The following is a 17,124-nucleotide window of genomic DNA, read 5'->3' as shown; positions in this document are numbered from 1 at the left end:
TTAAGTTAGGAGTGTTACTAATTGGCACTCAGTATATTAGGGAATAAAATATGAGCATATACACAATGTTACATATTCTTCACTGGAGTCAAAACCAGCTAAAAAGGCATGTAGACCAGTATCACTCTGTAACTATTGTAGTTTGCTGTCATACCATACATAGTAGCCATATGGTAGCTAGTATGGCTACCACACTAGCCTGCCTTTGGGATTTAGCTGTAAAAGATGCAAAATATGTGCTTTACTTTCAACTGTTAGAATTTGTTTTCAATTAAGCCTCAAAGATCATCTAAGATCTCTGTTTAACTTGCAGTGGGTTAAATAGTACCTGCTACCACATTGTGGTAGATGGGGACAGGCGAACGGAAAATCTCGGGATGTGACGGAAAGCAAGATCCTTCCCCCCTTCTTCCTGCTATAGGTAATCAATCACCCCTGAAGCATGCAGCCCCTCCTAATCAGTAGTTTTCCACTCCTTACCAACCCTAGCCAGACCCACCATCCCCTTTTGACGTAGTGAAGCCCCCTTGACTATTTAACCTCACGAAATGAGATAATAAACGCCATTTGACCATCCACCACATTGGTGTCTGTGTATGTCAGTGGACCGAGTGACCCAGGGGAAGCCGGGTCGCCGTGCTGTGTCTCGGAACCAAGTCGCCCGCCTTCTCATCAGAAGGCGACACCACATGCATTTTGAAATAGCCTTTATACATCATGATCAGTTGCAATTAAAACATACATTTAATAATAAATAATTAATTTAAAAGGCTTTGAGAGTTTTTATGAGTTTTTTGTTTGGTTTTGGTTGGGTTTTTCGGGGGTTTTTTTTGTTTGTTTTGTTGGTTGGTTGGTTGGTTTGGGTTTCTTGTTGAGTTTTTTTTTATTCTATTTGATTAGTTTGTTTTTAGAAATAAATAAGATGAGAAATTTGGGGACTGTACCTGTGCACTCCATAGTTACAATGAGCACCGTGAACAACTTTATTAAGGAGGCTAAAACTAACTGCTCTTTTTTTTAAATTCCAGTTTCTGCTAGTGAATAAAGTGATAAGAATATATAAACTGAGTATAACTTTAAACACAAAATATTTTTGGCCATGTTTTCAGAACACTGAATAACATGGGTTTTTTAATATAATATTTAAAATACTACTTAGACATAGGTCAATTGTAAATGGTGTCATTATAACATGCCAGTCTCCTTAAAGGACAGTCTAATTCAATGAAAGTATAAATCTTCCTTCTCTTTATGTAGGCTTGAGAGGACTATCTCAGAGCAGAGCCATAACAGCCTAATATTTAGTGCTATGAGAGAAGAAAATACTCTGTGGGATAACATTATTGAATTCCACTAAAAATATCTGGGTATATTATACACAGATGATTATTTTACATGTCTTTAGCTTTCACATTACTTTCTCTTTCAGATGGGATAAGTTACTCCTCTGAAGTCCCTTGTATATAATGTAACCCCAGTGAGCTGCCCTGAAATCAACAAGAATGTTATTTCACTATAATCTGTGTCTACCAGCCCCATTTATTAGAACACCTGCAAGGTGAAGGGAAGTCAGCAGAGTTAGGAACAGTTGTTGGTTTGGTGGATGAATTCCAGCATCCTTGCCAATTGCCCAGCAGTTCCACATGTCACAATGTTTAAAGCCTCAGCTCCCTGTGACTTCTAATACTGAGGAGTGCCTCAGGAGCAGATGTCAAACTTGATACTAGCTACAATTCTTGGTTTCTCACACAATTTATTTATGACTAGGCCATTTGCCAGAAAGAGCTGAAGGGAAGGTGTCCCACTGACCATGCTCCCCTCAAAAACTAAATTGTCTTTGTTTCTATACCATCACACAGCAATTCCCCTTTTCTACCATTTCTCTATACTTATATTCCCATAATCCTTGCACTCAGTGAATTACAAGTTGTCTTCATCTCTGCAGTAATCTAGTTTTTAGGTAAATTCTTACACTCGTTTGGATTTATTTCAGGGAAGTAAATAAGAAGTAAAAATTGTCCTCAAATAGTGAGGTTTGAAACTGTGAGAATTTATTAATTATGCTTAACTATGCACAGAATTTGAGTACAGAGGAAACAAACTGAAAGAGATAATAAAATCTTTTTATGACTGAAGCCAATGCTAACCCCTCGACCATTGCCAATGAAAAGAAAAGAAGTTAATGAGTCATTTCCCTCTTACATTGCTAGGTCCTTGCGTGCGTAGTACCATTAGTATTGCTCAGTTAAAGAGTCCTGCACACATGCATTGAAAGTGCTTATATCATGGACTAATGCATGCCCAGGTCAATAGACAAGAGACCCTGAATATTGACAGAATTTCAAAATTTGCAGTGGTTGCAAAAGGAACAAAAATATTTCAAAGAACAGCTGACATAGAAGGCTTTGTATTTGGTAGTGGTCAAAGCACTGAGTTGCGCTATATTGAATTTTAGAGTATTGTGAAAGAATGATTTAAAGCAGCATGAAGGAATTAGTGCCATGAAAAGAAAAAAACAGACCTGTCAAACTAACAATGGGATCTGGAACCAGAAGTTGGAACCAAAATAAATTGATGATTTGAGAAATTTTCAGAAGACAAGACACACTTTTTTTTTTAAATGGAAGACTCTCTGTCATGACTTTAATAATTCAAATGTATGTAATCTTCATTCATTAAGAGGTTTTTAGAGAAATACATCCCAAAATCTATTTAAATTTCTGAAGCTTACAAACCTGTATTGTGTAGGATTATTCTGATCACAAATGAAGAGCAGTGATCTTTTTTATGTACTATAGTAACTTTTTTAAGAATTAGAAAAACAGACCAAACCAACATAGTAGTCCAAGAGAAACTGCATAGAATTGTTTCTATAGTTGAGATTTAAGACAAAATACAAACATGAGATCTGAAACTATCTGTATGAAGTGGTTGGGTTGTTTTTTAATCCATCTTGGCTATGATGCAGTCTAGTGCACAGACTAAGGTAGAAATAAACAAGTGAAGCATAATCTGAATGTGGCTTAAATATTAAATGCATAACCCATTAGACATTCTAAAAGTCACTGTAATATGTTCATTACATTAAGAGCAATTTAAGAAGACAGATGCAATTACTTACTCTGGGTTTGTTGTTTTTTTTTTTTGTTTTTTTTTTTTTTTCTCCCAGATATGTGATCTTTAGTGCTAAGAACCTCTGTTCTATGTCACATCTAAGAGATGTTGACTTTTGCAACTCTCTGCAGCTGGACCACCAGCATCAGTTCCTGCAGAACCTGAAAGTCTCCCTCCAAACACCAAATAGCCAGTGCTACCTTGAATGCAGTCTCCAATGATAAGTATTTTTTGCCAAAAGATCTGAGAAGGTGCTGCTCCAAACTTGTTTTACTACTGCTTTCAGGCAGTTTTGGACTATCTCATTGACATTCAAATGGCTTGAGGCATCTTGGTTTATTTCCTTAGCTGTGCTTAAAAGACATGAAATTTACATATAAGTGGAGAATGTATTCAATTAAGCTCCATTTTAATGCCAAGTAGTAAACATCCTTACTGATTTTTTAAATCATTGGGAAAGAGTAGCCTTTTTAGGATTTCTTGTCATTTAATAGTAAATGGTATGCACCATGCCCCGGGTCAATGGAGACTTAACATTTACACACACAGTTAAAATGAAGTTGAGCATTATAAGTGTAGTATAAAATGCAGGTTGATTCCCTTATAATCTTGGTGCTCCAGATTTGTATTTCTCAGCACTAGCTAGGGAAAGTAAGCTAAACATATTCTTATGAAATCTTTATCACACATATCCATGATCATTTCTGCAGGTGAAAGTCTGTACTTGTAAGAAACAGGTATGCCATTGACTATGTAATGTTTTTTCAGGTAAGTCAACAGTTTTAAACTTGGTATTTGAAAATAACATTAGATCCATTAGTGTAGCTAAACTTTAAGTGTTCTGAGAAGTGAAAGTGGGTCTAATCAATGCAGTTGCTGAACTAAGGTTGACTACTCCTGAGTGGGTACAAGTTGACTGACTTTTTGTCAGTGATGATATTACAGCTGATGCTACAGGGGCAAGTTTTCAACAAAGCATGAGAAACATGATACTCTTCACAAAATCAACTGGCAACTTTTTGCACACAGGCCCTGTCTTAGGGTTTGAAACAGCAACTATTCTTAGTATGGGCTGTATAGAGAGTTTAAGACACAAATCCTTAGTGCTAAGGGCATTCTCTTCACTTGTAAAAGGAGAAAGAGGTCTGCTTCTGTTATACTGTGCCTGTAGGGCAACAGGGAGGCAAGAAAGCAAAGCAGTGCCTTGTGGTATTTCCATGCACCTGGGAACTGCTGCAGCAGAGCCCAGGTAATGAAAGTCCATTAAACTTGTCCTCTCTCTCTAAACATATAGAGCAAATGATTGACAACTCTTGCTGAACTAAAGATTTTTTGAGTCATCTTGCTAGCAAAGAGCAAGAGAAGAACAACCTCAAATCTGAAAGAACACGTTCAGATCTACTGCAGGATGTCTTGAGATGAAAGCTTTAGCTCCTTCTTGAAGTTTTCTCACCTTTTGTAATGTACACTTCTGTCATTTCTTTAGGAAGAACAGGCTTAGAAATGAACGTGGTGATACACAACTATTTCAGAACAGTGTGGCTGATTTCCATGCATCTACTGAACACAGCAGGCCAGCTTATGACAGTATGATTTTTTTTTTCCAGCAATAAGTTTATTGTCAGACCTTCTTGGAAAAACAGTGAATGGACAGAATATCATGTTAAGCATTGATTTTGCATGATTTGGGAAAAAGGGTGGCTGTATGCTGAGATTTTGTGTGCTCAAGCAAAAGACTAGAAATTTCTCCCAGCAAAAGAAGACCAAATTGCTAATCCACATTTTTTGGCAATTTTTTTTTTTTTTTTTTTTTTTTTTTTTTTTTTTTTGGTTGTTGTTCTTTAAGGGGACATTCTGACATTCTCATTCCTCAAGTGCAAGAACTTGTAGGGTCAAGCAGCAGCAATAGTGGTGTTAAAGCACAAAGGACTGAGTCTCATTACTCGTAGATGCCCTACATGGGTATCAGAGATCTGTGTGGCCTTTGCTAGCATGAGCATTGATGCTTCATGGTTTCCATGGAGATTTACTCTTTCAAATCTTATCTTTTGCATGCAGGCTGTTTGATTTATTGTATCAAAGTACAGATGTACCAGTGCAAAAGGTTTGGGATAGACAAAAATCATCGTCTGGCAGAGGCTGCACCTTGCTGGAGGAACATTTTGGGAAGGAATGCTAGGTGTGGGAAATAAGCTTCAAATGGACACTTGCAGGTTTGAAAGTCACTTGGGTCAGTGTAGGAGTTAACATAGTAAATAAATGATTTGTGGTTTAGGTGCCTTTAGAATGGAACTAGCTCCATTCTGTGGCCTGTGTGGGCTTGCCTGCAAACTGTAAGAGCCAAATCTACTTCTGCAAAATTGTTCCATCTGTGAGTAATTTCTGTCCCTTCTAAAGGGTCTGGGAACCATGTTTTGTTTAATTTAAGCTAGTCCAAGGTTTCAAAATGTATGAATCATTTGTGGGATTTACCTGAATTGCCAGGAGTTTGTATGGTGCTTAACTCCTGCCAATCTAGTTGGTACTCAGTTTTATCTCAGCTTGATGTTTTATTTTGGGGTAGTGATGGGGGAAAATCTGTCTGCTTTGAAACAAAGGACTTTTCTGGCAACAGAATCTGGAAGTGTAATTATTTACTGGATTTATTTTCTCATCAGTCACCTTCTGTCAGTAATTTTGTTGGATGGGTGATTAATACATTTTAAAAACCAAGATTAAACTTCTTATGTAGGCATACTAAACTCAGATTCTATAGAGTTGATTTGCTGAAACTTTACTTGGAACACAAATTAATGTGTTCTCTTAATAAATCAACATACTTGAGAGCCAAACAGTATCTATCTACTCTTCAGCAAACTTAGATTTCCCACAATTAAGCAGAGCACATGTGCCATGAGTTTCAGAGGGGAGTAAAAGACAGAAATGTGAGAAAGGGACTGCAGGGAGAGAGGTGATGACCAGGGTGCTTCTGCTTTCATGCAGTACCACGTGCTCTATGGATGTATATACATATGTATATCTTCTTCTCTGTATGAAGAATGAAATGGAGACATAAGGAGGAAATGACCCATAGAAAATTAGCCTGAGCTGCCAAGTGGTGTTGCACAACTGGTGTTGGGACAGCCTTGTCAGACATTGCTTCTGGGGCAGTCCTGAGGATCTGTGGGCAGGTGAGCTGCCTGCCTGCACAGGTCCTGAGGAGGGGAGCTGCGAGGCAGGGATCAGTCCTGCTTCCTTGTTGCTCCTCACAGGTGTCCTGGCCCATGGACGCTACATGGTATGTTGGAGACCACCACAGGCAGAGGGAACCAGCTCTAGGCATTCATTGGGCTGCTGTGAATTCCCGGAGGAGAGCTGCACTTTTGCAAACACCAGCAACCACAGATTGCTGCAGGTCCCAAAGGTCTAGAAGTATGCATGCTTTTCTGCACTATAGTTCAACCACTACAGCAGACCTCCAAGAGATTTCCAAATTTTCCTAAAGCTTCAGCTCCAATAGCATATTTTTTCCAAATCGTATTACTACTTTAACATTTTATGATATGTACTGTCAAATACAATTAGGCTTTCTAACTCTTTACATTTGGTCTCTAAGTATCTCATCCACTTGCTGGGAATTTCAGGAGGTAGTAATTTAGTCTTTTCCTATAGCAGTTGGTATCCTGAGTTATGTTGATATCCGTGTTGCCAAATTTGGACTCTCCCATGTGTTATAGCTTGTCTCTTCCCCTTTCTTCTGAAGAAAAATGGCATCAGCTATTCTGTCAGTAGTCTATACAATGCTCCTATGATTTCAAGACATGAGTTTCTATTGTAGGTTTATAAATATGTGGCACCTCCCATAATTTCAAATAGTTTGTTTTCTCTTGGGTGCAGCTTTGCTAATTTCATCATAATTCTTCTAATTGTCAGGTTCCAGATTTCAATTTAACAACAGATTCCCATTTTCAAATTGATGTTACCAAAAACCTCTGTACTGGCAAGCTGTGATTTAATGGTGTTGTCTTGCCATCTAACAGTACTAACTACCTTCACACTCTGACATTAAATGTCATTTGAGTTGGCTGATTTGTTATTCCTATATGACTTTCCACCAACTTTTTTGAACCAGTTTTGGCAGGGTCTGTTAATTATGAAATCTACCTTCCCAGCAATTACTTAAACTGAGGACAATTATACAACATCCCATGGTCAGACATCATCAGTTCTATAGTATCTGGCAAGAAAAACTTTGGTAAACAATCACATAGTGGTCTGTGACCTATTTTCCCAAAAGGTATTCCTGAGGTGTTGGAATACTAATGCAATTCCCAGTCAACAATGCCAAAGTTTTGTAAAGGGACCAAATTTTTCCTGATATGCAATGTAAGCATATTTGGTGCTGGCTTGGCCAGAATCTCTGATGCACATTTAAACTTATTTTATTGAAAGCAGAGTTAAGAATGAGACCTTTCACTTTAGTTGTAATTGTGCAACACCATTAGCGTGGCAATTCTTGCTTTTACAAAATAAAATTGTCCTTCTGTGCATATGGAAAAAAGACCATATTTACTGAGTTAGAAGAGCAGGATGGTTATGTTTTCTAAACATAGCAAACAAAACTGCATTGCTTTTCCTAGCATACAGGAAGCAACCAAGAAAGGTTGCTTAAGAAATTATTTCAGAGGCAATGTACAACACAGAATGTATTTTTAACTCCTGATTATAAAGGTGATTACTGCTTTAGCTTTAAAAGTATTATTTCCCCTCCACACGCATGCAACTTCAATGCTCATGTGCTCTTCTGGCTTCATTATGGAGAAATCAAACTGACGCCTACATGAGAAACACAGACAACAGTAAGATGCATTGTAGATTCATCTTAAGATGCATTGTAGATGCAACAGTAAGATGCATTGTACTTGTCAAGAAAGAGTTTGTTAAACAATCATGTAGCAGTCTAAACTGTATTTTCCAGATATGCAATAATGCTGGGGGTTTTTTTATGTTCCTGTTTTCACATAGTTGCAAACTCTTATGAGTTTGCTGATCAGATTAAATATCTGAACCTTTATGGAATGATACTGATACCATCATACATTCTCATTTAGGGAGATACATGATGTTTTCAATTGCTACTCTGTCTTTTGAAATAAAATGCATATGTGAGTTCATCCCATACAGTTAAGAAAATGTAATTAACACAGATCATTAAAGGTATCTTCTCTTGCTCCCACTAAGAATGTTTTAAGAACTCAAGCAACTCTTTAGTATTCACTTCTGTCATTTAAGAGGGTTTTCCTTCATTCAGATACCCAAGCAGGACAAAAACTTAACTGCTAGAGAAGGTAGAGATCAAATCTTGGTGGCAGAATGATTCTCAGACTGCTATTAAGCAATAACATCACCCAAAATAACACCCTGCACCAGTGAAGTAAAATGGCCAAGGATCATCCCAAAGACAAAAAAAAATCCTGAAATCTACTATGGTCATTGCTAGTTTGGATAGTAGTACTCCATCGAGGACAAAAATACCATGTTTTCTTCTTGGTTGCTCTTGTTCTACACTTCAGTAGAGTTATTCCAGGTTTATACTGAGCTGGTCAGATTGACCTTGCTAAATACTTTAGCCACAGCATGACTTCCACCTAGAGCAGGTTGAAATCTAGGACAGCAGTCAAGCAGCCTGTCTGTGCAAAAATAACATTTTCAGAACTCTCTCCCTGCTGATCTTTTTACTGCATGCTACCTGTGATATTTTATATAATCCTAATCATTGACAGTTATATTTTTTTTGCATTTCTTAGAATCTGAATAATGAGAACACATTGACCAAATAATCTTGCTCTTTTTACTTTTGCTTTACTTTTATGCTCATATCAAATTCTTATTCTTTAATATAAAATGTTCTATGTCAAGATTGAAAATACTGCAGAAGAATGGCTTTACTGAACATACTAGGGGGGAGGTGGAAACCCACAGAAAAGTACTACGAGTTTAAATTTTTTGGCAATCCTTATGCTTGGCTTTATCACACATGAAGTTTGGATAATACCTTTTGGATAACATAGACCTGTTTTTTTCCATGATTATGTATAATGTAAATGTTGAACCAAGATGAAGTGAAAATATCTTAGTTCTGCACAGGTAGTACTTGCATATGTTTAAAGAAGAAAAAACATGTAAAATGCAAACTTGGTAATAAAATAGGTGAACATTTACACTTCATTAAATGTACCTCTTGACAGTTTCCATTAATTCATTTAAATTTGTTTTAGTTTTACTGCTGTAGCGAACTGAAAATGCATTGAGATGAATGAGAAAATTACCCATTCTGAAATCCATAATCATGAATTCTGTGTGCATAGTAACAACTAGATCTGACTTCGGGAGATAATAAGTCTGGTTTCAAAACTATCACAGGGACAAATGAAAAACAACTAAATGTGTTATGTCTATTGATATATAGAAACTATGGCCATTGCAAGACACTGTTGTGATTTTTTCAAAAGAACAGTAGAAGAGTTCATCTGCAGAGGTTATTCTACCGATCAGATGAGCTCTAATCCTATTTCAATCTCAGTGAGCTATATTAAACAAAAGCAGAAGGTCTCAATGTTAGAACAGATTAGCCTTGACCTCACTGAGATCAGACTTAATAAGGAATCAGGTGTACATAAATTGCCATCAACCAGGGCTTCTGATGATGCATTGTGGGTAGTGATGGAGGAACAAAGTAAAACTTCCTTGTACAGCAGGGCAAGTGAGAAATCCAGCAATGACTGAACCGTGAAACTGTGCTGAAAGGAATGCAGTTTACAGTAAGATCCCTCTCCCTATCAAATATTTTATTGTTCCTTAGGGATGAAAATTTACTTCCTGTGGGTATTAAGAAAGAATAGGACAAAAAGCTCAGGTGGGAGCTGCAAAAGACTAAATGTTTAGAGTGTGTAAAAACAATACCATCAGTAAAGGACATAAACTGTATAAGGGGATGATACTTTTTTAAAACTTAGTAGACTCACCATGATTTCAGCAGAAATTCTCCCAAGCAGCCAATCATCATCAGATTATAATTTATATTTTTATTGCTGCAAAACCTGTTACATGTGACTATGAATAATCTTCAGTCCAACACCCTGCTATATAACCTAGTTTTGCGTATGACAGTATATTAAAAGGGCAGTGTATTAAAAGCTTGTTAAAAGTCCACTCAAAGAGCTCTGTGAGATTTTACTCACCTGAGAAACCTGAAAATTCAGGTACACTGTTAAATAAAGATACTAAGTTTTTGTTTCATTTGTATACTGTACAAGTGGCCTCTGTTTTGTCCCATTTGCAACCAAGTTTTTAACTATTCTCTTGTTCAAAATTGTGATATTAAGGGTTTTTTTAGGCAGTGGTCATGTTGCAGTAAATCCAGTCCAAAACCTTATCCATGTCAAGCAAAGTACTGAATTTTTCTCCACCTGAGCTGTCTTCAGTTGTCTTCTATAGACAGTGTCACATATGCTGACTAATTCAACAGAAATGTGAATCATGCATTGCCTTTGGTCCAGCTCAGCTTTCCTCTGCCAGATGATCTGCTATTGCACAAATGTGACCTTAATCATCATATAACTTCAGCCTAGTGACTGGATCTGTATTTTCCTTTTTTTTTTTCTATAGAGGTACTATTTATACTCTTTTCTAGTTGCATAGTGTAAACCTCAAAAAGCATGCTTTGTAAATACATAATAGATACCTTCAAAATAATATTTATTAAATAGTCTGTAATTTGGCCTAGTACTTATTAGTACTTGGGCTATAGTTTCCCTTTCCATATTTTTATTTGCATTCTCTGTTTCCATGTTCAACATAATTGTCTTTTTTAAAATATTAATTTTATTTTAGAACATAGCTGGAATCATATTAATCTTCATTCAGTCTTGCAGAGAGATAGATCACGTCTTTTGTTGTAGTTGTTGTTTTTGTTCTACATATAGCACTGGTGACTAGAAAATTTAATTTCCTTTGAAAGTTCAAAAGTACTTCAAATTTTGGCAATACTAATTTTGTTACTAACTGCACAATTTTCTCCTTTTCCTTTCCCTTTCCTTTCCCCTCCCCCTTTGCTTTTCTTTTTGTTTTTCCTTTCCTTGAATGTTCTGTTACATTTACAGAATTTTTCCATACATTTATCTCTTCAGTAGGGAAGAGATTGTTACTTTCCTAGAATATTAGGCATAGGAAAATGCCAGGCCTGCTTATGTGTTCCAGTCCTTCAGTGCTACTAATTTGACTAACAAATCTCTTCCCTTGTCTTAATGAGGATGTCTTGGCACATGCAAATTTGTTAGTCAGTTTACAGCATTAGCAGCTTTGAGACATATTACTGTCAAAAAAAACAACACAGCGACAGATAGTATTACTAAATTGACTGGAAAAATAAAATAGCTTTGGTATCTGTAAACAAGAATATGGTTTCCCATTTGTCTCATCAACCAAGCACATTAAAAGAATTTTCTTAGCCTTCTATCTCTGTAGACAGTCACCCAAGACAGTATTTTTTCATTTCATCTACCTCTCTGCTCATATGCTTGTCTGATCTCTTTTTCAACAAGCCGCAGCCACACTGCCTTTCAATTTTATGCTAGAGAGTCCTGTTTAACTGCTAGCAGCTGTCCCAGCCTCAGCCTATCTGCTCTGGAGTGGTGGGGTAAGTTACAGTTTACAATTACTATCTGAAGATCTAGTTCTTCTCTGACTCCTTCAGAAGCTTAGAGCTTATAACAGTTCCTTGTTATTCCAGATGACCTTTTCAGAATGATATTTCATCATTGACAGCTGTGTTTTTTCACACTGAACTGTGCCTTGGATATTCAGTCTTGTGCCTACCCTGAGAGATGCCACCTCTTCAAGGGTGAGCAGCAGAAGCCTACTGATGTGCAAGCAACAACTGTGGTGAGAGGGCTCTGCCAACTGCAAGTCTGTCAGCACTGCAGTGGGCAGAGAGCTCTTCAGGTTAGAGTCCCCTGTGTTGATGACTGCAGAGCAAAAATGAGGAGATGAGAAGCAACACAGAAACATTCCTCTGTTCCCTCCAGAGAATTAGAAATATGTAAAGCAATCAATAAAATGCCTAGTAGTGACTGAATTCTTATTGCTCCCAGTGAAGGCAGGTTCTTATTGTATTCTGATACTGTATTTTGATAATGATTGTAAAGTTAGTAGGACAAATATAAAAAAACCCCTGAGGAACTAAAGACAGAAAGAAAAGTGTGAGACAGAGGTAGAGAGATGACTTAACTTTTTTTTTAATAGGCTTTTGGTTATTTTTATTGCTGTTATTGCTGTTGCTGTTATTGCTGTTGTTGGCTCTTTCTAAGCTACAAACGCATAGGGAGAAAGCTGCATCCTCTCATTTGTAAAATATGAACAGACGTCTTTACAATCCACATCTACAGCTCCATTGGCTTCTGATCAGTGGCTAGAGTCCATTTGCAGCAAGACACAGGCAGCAGAGATGTCTCTAGTGAATCTCTTATTTTTAAATAGCACTGGAAATAAACATTGAAATCTGGTTTCTTGCCAGCTTGATTCAGAAAACAGTAGAAGAGTTACAGCAGGTTAAACCAGGCATTCAGCTATAGAATGGGGTCAGAACAAAGGTTCTAAATCAGCAAAAGCAGTGGCAATCACAGAGGTTTTTGTGTAGAAAAGTTCTCCTTAGTATCCAGAACACTCAGGGGTCATGATTTCTTTTGTCACACAGGTGTCACAAAAAGCACATAAGTATACCTACACACACAAACACATGTAAGAAGAAACTACTTTTTAACTGCAGATTAGCTTTGGGAAACACAAAATTATTTCCTAAATCAAGACATCAAAAGTAGCTGAGTTATGGCAATTGTCTGTGTTGGTACTTATAATCCACTGCAGAGGTGAGGGGGGAAATGCCTTCCACTGGGCTAGCATGCTTTACAGCACATCTTCTTCTAATAAACAGCATGTAGTTATTACAGTTCAGTGTGTGCACAGCTACTCTTCTTCACTTGGAGATAAAACTGTTCCCACTAGCATCTCTGAGAGAGGCATCTTCTTCTTCTTCTCCAAACACTAAGCAGAAGTCTCGAGACATCTCCCAGTTCTCTGTCCATCTGTTGATGGTTTCTTGAAGCAATTGGAACATACGTCTGCCTCAGCTACAAGCTATGAGATACCATTAACTGCTCTGTACACTGCACAGTAGTCGTGTGTCTGCAAGCTATCAGACAAGTTTTGTTTTGTTTGTGAATGCAGGAAGTTCTGTGGGAAGCTCGACCCAGAAAGGGTACATTGCCTGCCAGAGTGGAAATTATGTTAATATGGAATGTGGGTTCTGTAAGTGTACATGTCTGTTTTTTAGGCTTTCTTTTTTGCAAAAGGATCTAGGACTGCACAACCCGCAGGAGACCTGCAGCTGCAATGCTTTCAAGGTTTTACCTGTGCCTGTTGAGTTCCTTGGCCTAAAAGCTGTTTTGCTCAAGCTTTCCATAGGCTCTAGGATTTGGCCCTTTTAAAAAATTTTTGAGAATTGTAGAGAAAACTGTCACCTTATTTTCTGTGTCTGAAAGTTTTCAGTACTCTCCTATGTAGAACCTGTCCCTGGATGAACTGTGCTGAAGAAAGGCACTTTCCCCTTCACTAGGAAGAGGAGCCTTATGTAACTCTTCCTCACTGATTGCACAGATGCATTCAAAAAGTGCTGTATAATTTATTCATTGTCTCTTATGCATAGCTCCAACAGCAATGACATGATGTGGCTTTTTTGCAAGTGGTGTGGAAGTTACAATGAATTAATTGTCCAGGTGGTCAGGCTGGATTTTGAGCTGCCAGCAACCTTCACCTGGTTGCAGATCAGCACAGCAAGCAGTGGTGGGAAATAGCTGTGCTTTTTAAGGTCCTACTTTGCTACTTCATTGCTATTTAGCTGCTGTTAGCTGAACGGTAACCATTTAGAAAGATGTCCACTGTGGGTGTTTGAATCACTTTTTATGTGAAGTTTCAGTCTTTTCCTTCACCTGGTAAAAGGAGGTACCTCTCTCTTTCAGTGCTCCACCACTTCCTGCCATTTTCCTTGAGGAGTTGCTCCTGGGGGTCCCAAAGAATTATGGAGCAGGCAACAGGACGGGCAGAGCAGATGCCATACTGTAAGTGTGGCTCTTTATGGTGGGTACATCTGTACCAGTTGTGCCATGGAGTATGCTCATGGGCATACATCTCAGTCTGTTTTCCCTTTTCTTAGTCCATTATGATTTAAGATCAGTAGCACACTAACACCACTAGTGATACTGTATGCAGAGATGGTTTTGCAGTTTATCTAGATGTAGATTTACTGAATATTTTGCAGACTAGCAGCAGAGTTATGGTACCCTGTATCTCAGCTCCTGGGTACTCACTGAATGTATCTCATCTTGCTCTGTGGTAGCTTTACTGCCTTACCTGTGAGACAGATACTTCCTTGAACAGCAGTCATGCCTTGGATTTGCACTGCAGACATACCTCTTCTGGGAGAGGTATTTGACTTGTTAGCAAGTGCCATACACTGCACGAATTAACATTACATTTTGGAAGATCCACTTGGGATAAAGAGTCCTTAACAACAACAACAACAAAAGCTACTTCACAGCATTTGCCATCCCCATAATGATTCTACCTATAATGAGAACTGGATCCTCATAGGATGAAAAGGAGCTTTTAGTTTTAAAATTATTTACCTGCTTTCTACACAAACAAAAAACCCCAAACAAAACAACAAAACATAACAGAACAACAACAACAACAACAAAAACCAACAAGACAAAAATACTTTGTTTTTTTCTAATAAATATCCTATTCTTCTATACATGCAAGTCTTTTTCTTAACCACTTTTCCCCTTGGTTAATAGCCTGGTACATAGTATGTTCAATAATTCAAGACTGAGCTAAAAATGGGTTTGGTCTACTTTCTTGGAATATCCTCTGGGAATATATAGAAGAGAACTGGAGAAGCAATTATTTCATGCTGCAGCTGTATATTTAACTGCTTTCTTTCTCACTCAAGTGGCATCTGCATTCTCACAGCTGAGGTAATGGAGGAAGTTAGGATTCTTAAGTGCATCTGTGAGTCATGGGAGGTAATTATCACAGCAACCCAAAATTTACCTCCTTTGCACCAGGCAGTTCTTTGTATGGACTACTTCTGATTAAAGTGTCCACTCTTCAACATACATCATCATGTGTTTGCTAAGGTCTTGATTAAAAAGTTAATTGATTAATCAACTGATGAAGGCCTTCATGTGTCTGAGGGAATGGAGGCTGCTATATGATTTGCCTTATTTCTGCAGCATATCTATACAGGCTGAAGACAGCACAAGCATTGTGACAAGAGGCTACTTCCAGATGATCAGTTCTCCAATGGTAACACTTATACTTGGGGAATCAATAAATGACTCATTTATTTTGGAAAAATCTCATTGGAATCAGCCTTTTCCTTCAATTTATTATAGGCTGGCTTAGTGGCAATCACAGAATAAAACAACCCTAGTGGCACAATGAAAGTGTAAGATGCAGGATGCAAAAGGAAATGAAGATCAAGAAGACTTTGTCAAAACTGATGAGTACCTTGTTGGTGAAAGACCATCCTACTTCCTTGACAGGGCATTTGGGCCACTTACATCTGATCACCAGGACAAGAAAGATGGAGTTCTGCTATCTAATGTAGCCATGTAAACTTGCAGAACACTTCATCAGTAGATAAATCAGTTACTGAAAGCAAAGTTGCAGGAACCCATGACCTATTACACTGAAGTTCTGTCTCCTGGGACTTAAATATTCAGTGCAGAAAAGACTTGTGTCAGTGACAGCTAAAGAGTTGTGTCAAACCAGCTCAACTCTCTTCAAGCCTCTAGAGCTAACAGCACATGCATATATAACATTTTCATAAGGCCTGAAGCTTTTCACTATAGAGGAAATATGAAGAGCAGGTACAGTGCAGATGTATGACCTTTGGCAATGTGACTGCTGAGCACAGTTTTGAGGTAAAAATCCAAAATACACAAATGGCTTCCAAAATCACAAGGTTAAAGAAATGCAGAAAAATGTAGATATTTTTAGTACAAGTTTTTCCCCAATTGACCCAAAATCCTTGTAGAAATGCAAGTAGGTTAAATATTTGCAGGTGGAATATTGATAGTTACTGTGTCTCTTCAAAGTTTGCCAGCAGAGCACTGGCAGAAAAAGCATTTTGCAATGCTAAGAAGCTAAACTCAGAAGGCCTAGTTATTTTCCACCAACAGGAAACATGATGCTTTAAATTTTGCCAATTACTTTTTTATGATCATTGTTAATAAGTAATACTACAAAGACATGATTGAGGGTGACATACGCTGCATCTAAGCTTTTAAACTATTATGAATGCTACAGAGATTCCATCTTCTATATCTTATTCAGCACCTTTGGTTAGCCTGATGAAGCCTCATTCAATTTTGTCTCAGTCTTTTCCTACTCCTTCAAGCTTCAGAAACCTTACCAAGTATGTTTGCCTTTCACCAATGGCAATAAATGTAAGAAAGTTGTTAACAGAATATAGTAAGATTAATAATCATGCCAATTTGCCAGAGAGGCAACTGAGAAGTCTTCAAAGACAGTCCAAAGTAAATTCCTTCATGACACAGGAAGAAAACCACCTCAGAGTGAGAAATCAAAGGTTCATTGAAACCAGCAGCTGAAGAGTGCTGCCTGAGGGGGAGCAAGCTCACAGCAGCACTTTCCAGTATGCTCTCCCAGACAGCAGTGTTTTCATGCTCAAGGAAATAATCAGAGGTTCTTTTTTTTTTTCCTTCCCATTTAAGAGTCTTGCTGATTTTGTTTTTCATGAACTTCTGCACTCTTCCCCTAAGCCCACTAAAATTACCTCATGGCTGTGAGCTCCAGAGCTTTATTCATGAGAGAGGTAAAAAAAGTTGCTAGGTGGGGTTTCAGTTTTATGCCTTCTGTTTCACATCTTCTTTTGACAGAAGAGATGTA

The sequence above is a fragment of the Vidua macroura genome, chromosome Z (genome assembly GCF_024509145.1).
Source record: "Vidua macroura isolate BioBank_ID:100142 chromosome Z, ASM2450914v1, whole genome shotgun sequence".
NCBI lineage: Eukaryota > Metazoa > Chordata > Aves > Passeriformes > Viduidae > Vidua > Vidua macroura.
This window is presented reverse-complemented; position numbering follows the sequence as displayed.